Source organism: Primulina eburnea, chromosome 6, assembly GCF_022965805.1.
Source record: "Primulina eburnea isolate SZY01 chromosome 6, ASM2296580v1, whole genome shotgun sequence".
Taxonomy (NCBI): Eukaryota; Viridiplantae; Streptophyta; class Magnoliopsida; order Lamiales; family Gesneriaceae; genus Primulina; species Primulina eburnea.
Window position 1 is genome coordinate 16,739,043 of NC_133106.1, and position 7,199 is coordinate 16,746,241.

Here is a 7,199-nt window from a genome sequence, read left to right on the forward strand (position 1 = left end):
CGTTATGCGTTTCCATTTTTCATCTTTCAATGATGTAATAGCTGGAGTTTGAATTTGTCATGTCTTTACATAGAATTATAGACCATAGTTAATGAGATTATGAAAACAAGAAAATAATGGTGGAATACATTTCACAAAAACTGAAATGATTTTTTTTCCATGTACGTACATGTCATCATCGTCAACTATTTGAGCCTATGTTTTTCCTATATATCATAGTTTTTTTAATAATATGAAAGACATAAAAAATTATATATATTAATACAGTTGTATTATTATGTTGATTGATCATGAATGAACTTGATTCTTTTAATAGAAATACTTATGTAATTTTTTTTATAATTTTCAACAATATAGTACTAAAATGTTTACTTCAAATATGGAGTGAGAAAAATAGCATACCTGCGGAGACATTTGTTGTTGATTTGCAATGTCATTCTGTATAGAAAACGTGCTATTGACATTGTTGTCTGGTATTTTTTCTCCCGAACATGTGGCTGTCATTTTTCAATATTTAGATATCTGCATGATAAATATATTATCATTCCATCAAACTCAACCTAAAACATAAACTATCATACTGAAATAAAGATGTGAAAGACATATGCAATGCAGAATTGCGAAAAATGGTCCAAATTTAGGGACCAAATTTTAGAAGATGGTATCGAGTTTTGGTTCATGTGTGAACGCACCGAGAAACGGAAAGAGGTAGATAGTTTTAATGCATCATAAATTGATTAGAAATTGAACTTTTGTTCATCGAAGCTTGGTGAAAATGTTATATTTTGAAGTTTCTAATTAATTCTTATGGAAGATAGAAGAGCTGATGCATGTAAAGGAAATGGAAAAAACATTTTGCAAACACGATCAAAGTTTCTTTTTAAGAATATACTTCAATGAAAGAATTTTGGGCGACTTTATTCCAATTTTTATATTATTAGTCGATTTTCATATTTTTTTTAGTCTTCTTGAATTCTACAACATGAAAATGAAGAGGCTGAAATGTGGAACTGAGAAATAGTCTTATGTTTGAAGCTACGCCTATGGGAAGTTCTACAAAAAATCGATGCAAAACTGAGATGAAAAAAGTAATAGCTACCTTGTGTACAAACATTTTCCATTTATTTTTTTTAATCATCAAAGGTGTGTTTTGACAATTGTTAGTTAGATATAGTCAAATAATAAATAAAGAAAATTGGAAAAAAATCATAACAAAACAGAGAAAGAGATACAAAAGCTTGTCAACTTTGATGGGTTTGAGGCGTGGCTCAAGATTGGTTCAAGTTGTGAGCATCGTGAAATGCAGCTAATTGGATTAGAGTAAATTGACAAAGCTTGCCACCCCGGGAGATTCAAAGTATACAGTAGTAAAAAAGGCTCCAAACTGTAACAAACATATCACGTAATGAAATTTGATTATCAAAGAGTTGTATGACACATCAGAGGCATGAACCATTAAAATCAACTATATTGTCCATCTTCAATGAACATAATTTACTATTTAATGCATCCCAGCATAAATAGTGCGAGTTGAGTAAACAATAATCAAACGAAATAATTAACGATCAATATATGAGTTGTGACCACACCTTATTATCTCATATAACTATGTGTAACATAGTTGTAAATTGAAAGACAGGAGAACATTAATGACTTAAAAATGAAAAATGATGAGTAAAAGCAAAATTAGGTAGAAAAAAAAGGTGCAAAAACAATATGTAGAACCCGTTAAACCAGACTACGTATAAGCCATGCATAATTACTATTATTTAAATTAAAATGATTTTTTTTATATATTTAAAGAATTTTAAATTTTATTAAGTCATGAGCATTTATTTTAAATCGCAGTAGTTTAGCTTTTATATTTTTGGATAAATAAGCGAGGTCGGACCGGAGTCGGAGTATTGAGATAAAATTTAATGATAAAAAAATATTTCTAAATTTAATTTAAGCCAAAGGATAAGTTATTTTAATATAAAAGAATGTTTAAGGGTTTATTTAATTAATTAGAGATAACTTAATTTAATTAAAAACCTAAATTAAAATATGTGACCAATTGAGATAACTTAATCTAGGCTTTTTTTAATTAAGAAATTGTAACTTAACATGCTAGTAATTTAATTTAAAGAATTAGCCATGTATGCCAGATAATTACTATCCAAAATAAATGTATTAACTCACTAAAATACATAATTAGTGTTTAAAACTTTAAAGAGTTAAAATTCTATAATTTAGCAACATATCATCCCCATTTACCTAGCAAGTTTTGGCCCCAATTTAAAAGATTTGATATTTGTTTAACATCTCACCCTTTTGATTCATTTCCTTATTCTTTTTTTGGAAGATAATTCCCTTCATTTTAATAACCAATAATTAAAGATTTAAGCAATATTTCTTTCATGTTTTATTAGCTAGAAATCGGCCACTACCTCCATTAAATCAAATCAAATCACACCTCATTCCGTATCTATCAAACACTAGGATAGAAAGATTTTGGATCTTGCCATTCTTCCCATTTAATTAGTAGAATTTCCCTTCAATCCTAGCCAATCCCTCCCTTCATTCTCTCGAAAATAAGAGAGAAAACAAGAGATAAAGCAAGAAAAGAGAACTCCGTCTCCACCGCGCCGTATTCGTCATATCGATTTGTTTCATTCGAAAACAAATTCCAGGCATGTATATGTTATTCCTTCTCTTCAATCAAGTCATATACATATTTTTAAACCATATTTGTTCTTAAATTTTGAAGCAAAACCGAAATCATGTCAAGCAATTTTCAAAAATATGGTGCAGATTTTTCGGCTCCTTCCCGGTGCCTTCACGATTTTGTTGTTTTTGATGATTTCATGGGTTGTCTCTGTTCCAGGCGTTCAAGGCTGATTATGGTCATGTTATAGGGTGTGTTAGGAAGGGATTAGTCCATTGGTTTGATCCCTTTCGCCCCAGCAAAACCATTTTTGACAGCAACTCTCCATGCTGCGATTTATGAGTCTCGATTTGCATGGTTTATTGCCTAAGGTGAGGGTTCGGATCTTGGCTGCCCTAGGGGCTGTAGATACGGTTACAACTCCTCCTTGGAATGTCTAGGACGTGACCAAGATGCCCTTTCATGGCTTGGTTCATGTTCTCATTGGTTTTTAAAACAAACAAGACAAGTGTCCCACGGTTTCGATTTCTGTTTTTATTTTTGGTGTGTGAGTTGGTTCGACTTTATGGTGTTAGGTGGGTTGTGGTTGGCATCTAGCCCTTAACCATGACTAATACAACACCTTAGCATGTCTAGCATGGACCATGGTTAACCTCATATCCATTGGATCCTTCATTTGACAGCAAAACAAGAAAACACCCCACGCGTGCTCATTGGCGTCTCGGGTGGAGCTTCGGATTTGTCATAAGTGTTTGTTTGGATTGTGGTTGACCTATGGCTCTTAGCCATGGTTCAAACCACACCTCAGGATGTTGGGAAGAGGCTCTGGTTGGCGGTTCAAGCCCCAATGGCCAATAGCCTCGTAAACGAAGTGATGCAAGCACAGTTGCTGCCGCTGGAATTTTACAGCAACTTTGCTGCGGTTCAGAGGTCACGTACGAGTTCTTGGTTGGCTTTTAGCCTATCGCCTTGGATTGGGAAGTACCACATTGAGTTTGAAAGGTCATGTTTTTGGACGTTCGTGATTTGGTTAAGTTTAGAGGTCGTACGAGAATTTACGGTGCGATGTGCCAAAGTGACTCTCGAAAGAGCGTTTCATGATTTTGGACTCCATGAACAATTTTCGTGTATTAAAGCCCTTGGTATTTATTTTCCAGTATTTTAGGCGTATTTTAATCATGACTAAACGATGGTTCGATGTTGGTTCGGGTTGGTACGGAGTTATGGTTAGATACTAAGTTTGTTAGGCGTAATAGTCTCGTTTTTAGTTCGATTTTGAAGTGTTGTTCAAGTTAAGTTTATTTTCATGTTTCTCATGTTAGAATTTGGCGCAATGAGCCTGGGAACGATCCAACCCATTTGGTAAAATAAGACAGGATTTTTAATTATATTACGTGCATAAAATATAGATGTTTATTTTGAGATATATACGATATGTCTCGTCACTTCACGCTTATAAGATTGCAGCTTATGGGATTATTACTTCACCCGGTGACTTACGACGGGTTAATGTTCATGTATGGGTACAGATATCCAGTCCAAGGGCTGTGATAATCTCTACCGCCCAGTATACTGTGGTTTAGTCTGATCAGACGTGCATGTTATGTTACGTTACGTTATGGGCCACTTGCGTAGAACATTATCTCAACAGAAAATTATGATATGCTATTTTATGACAAATTTCTATCGAGCAAACATTTTTACGTACGATTTTCAGTTATGCACGTATTTATAATTATTCATAATACGATTTTCACGTTACGCCTTACGATATGATATTTTTACATGGCATGAAACTTTATGATATATTTTACTTGTTATTCACGATATATGCATGCTGAGTCTTTAGACTCACTAGACTTGATTGTTGTAGGTACTGATGAGGTCGGAACCGAGGCGGGGACCAGTGAACCATCTTGGGTCGGCAGTAGTAGGAACCCGAGGACCTCATTTTCAGCACTTCTATTCTTATTGGAACTCAGTTTCACGTTGATGAATTATTTTAAGTTGTCGTTTTGAAAAACAGTATTTTCCTCCGCTGCTGCTTTGATCATTTAAATTTTTTATCAGTTTATTTTATGAATGAGGCAAGTTATTTACTTTTAAAGAAAATTTTTAAATAATTTCGCAAATTTTAGGTGCGTAATTTTTTTATAAAAAAATTTATCCATTAAAAAATATTTAGAAATAAATAATAATGCTATGAAAGGCTCAAGATAAAACCAAATGACGAAATTAATTAGTAGTTTTGATTATATATATTTTTCAAGCACACGAAACATTAATTAAGTGATTTGACCATTAAGTTAATTAAAGTTTTGATGCCTGATGTTTTGTTTATTTTTTATTTTTTGGATAATAAAATGAGACTTTAAAGAACATTTTAAAAATAAATAGTAATTTCAATATGATTTATTGAATTTTTAAAAAATGCGGTTGGTTGAATTGGGTGGCGGAGTCTGGGAAAAAAAGTAAGAATTGTTAGACATATTTGATTCCTATTGTTTATGTAGCAATTAGGGTAGTTTTTATTTCATAAATGTTAAACATATAAAAAAATATAGCATAAAACCTAATACACAATCATGAAGTAATGGTCCTGGTATTTTTAATAAGAATAACAGAACTTCAATTTAATGCAAACCATATGATGATATGAAAAAATTCAATGAAAACTTGATAAATTTAGCAATGTTGCAGAATTATGAAAACAAATATGATGTAAAATATAATAATAGTCTTGTTGCAACTTAAAATCCAGATCAATTAAAAGGAAGCATAAGAATGTGAAATTGAGCATAAAAAGTGGATTTAATTACGTGAGTAGATTACTTGTAATGTTGCTTGCCTAGTTTTTAACCTCAAATTTTTTTCAGTAAATTATAATTTGCAGCAATTTGTATTGATTCTCAAACATAGATGGCATGTAAAACATAAAAAAATAATAAAAAAGAGTTCGACTCCAGTATGCGAAGCTCAAAAAATACAGGATTTTGATATGAATTTTATTCATTGAAATTACAATATTTTAGATATTTGAAATTGGTCCACTGATAGAAATTAAAATGAGTAAATTATAGTGATGTGTTTAAGAGGTAAAACAACAAAGACAAAAATCTGTACAAAACCGTGTCTCTTTCTAATGGGTGCTTCAGTAGCAATCAAATAAATAAGCACATGCTATCAAGCGGGGCATATATTTATTTGTGTGAAGTAAACAAAGTGCACATTTTTTAAGAAGAAATTACCATGTGGTGAGAAAGGGCCAGTGAACCGCTGTTTCTTTGACTTTAATCCTCCATGGACGATGAAATTAAAAAAGTCGAAAAACACAAAAAATGGAACAAATGGATTGCAGTCAAGCACAGGAGGAGAAAAATGAACAAAGAGTAAATATGATTTGCGAAGAAGAAAAGAAAAAATATATTTACCATTAAGAAATTAGCCATAAAGATTGAAATCAATACAAAAATGGCAGCTGCCACTGTGGAAGCGAAGGGGGAGAAGCAAAATTCGGTCTATTGGTTTCTTTTTGGTTGCTGGAAGCGAAGGGGGAGAAGCCAAATCCAAACTTTTTGATTTTCCCCTATTTATTTTGAAGCTCCAACCCACGAGATAATTGGAACTTGCTAGCAAACCAGTTGAAGCAGAGAATCCAACATACATATATTCTTCAAGAACTGGAGAAAGATCCAACTGAGAAGAAAAAAGAGGAAGATGAGGTTTGTACAAAGATGGCGAAATATTTACATTGATGACATACGTGCTCGAATCATACTCAATCCAAGTAACTACTGGAGTCCCACCATTGAGGTTCAGATAATCTTTCACAGAATTATAAAAAAAAATTCAATTACCGTAGGGAGTTGCAGCGGTGGTTGGGAGAAGATGAAGTTGTTTTTGAAGGGAAGAGCCGGAGGTGGAGGGGAGTTGACCGACAAATTGATTATATCCGAGCCCAAATGACTAAACATAATGAATAAATCCTTAGATTCTACCTGTAGTCAGATTCAAATTCACCAAGACTCAAATCAAAACATTGTCGTAGAAATGAAGGCAAACCAAATAAGATTACAATTCCAAATTTACTGTAAACTGATCGTAAAGGGCTGCTGTATTTGTTGTTCTCTGCACTACAATTGTTTTTGTCCTTCCATAAATGTTAGTAGAAGTTTTATGCTTGAGAAACAGATTTAACCTAGATCTGAAAAATGAAGAAAGGGCAGTGGAGTTTTAGGCGCTCTCTTCGTTTGGGATTTGGGAGAGAAGAAGATATTCTGCTTAGGTTGGAACACTGAAAAACGTGGAGAGTTAGAGTGAGGGTATTTTAGGGAGTTTTAAAAACAGAATAAGGCAGTTACTCTAAGATGCTTAGATTTAATAAATAGTAAAAGAAGTAAAAGATATATTATGAGCCCTTGGGAAACTTCCAGGATATTCGAACTACCCGGGAAGTAAAATGACCTTTTTACACCTAGACCTCGAACTTCCTGTTTTTTTACTTTTTATGTTTCTTGACTTGATCCTATCCTGAACCATCATGTAACCTTAT

General features: G+C 32.9%; 1 long non-coding RNA gene across 1 annotated transcript; it reads right to left on the minus strand.

Moving 5' to 3' along the window:
- Positions 1–406: 406 nt before the first annotated feature.
- Positions 407–6,994, minus strand: LOC140833348 (uncharacterized). The gene is made up of 5 exons (XR_012118425.1): positions 6,737–6,994; positions 6,505–6,645; positions 5,896–6,343; positions 1,239–1,384; positions 407–522 (listed from the first exon to the last, which is right to left on the minus strand). It is a non-coding gene; the product is annotated as an uncharacterized lncRNA (long non-coding RNA).
- Between the last annotated feature and the right edge of the window lie 205 nt (positions 6,995–7,199).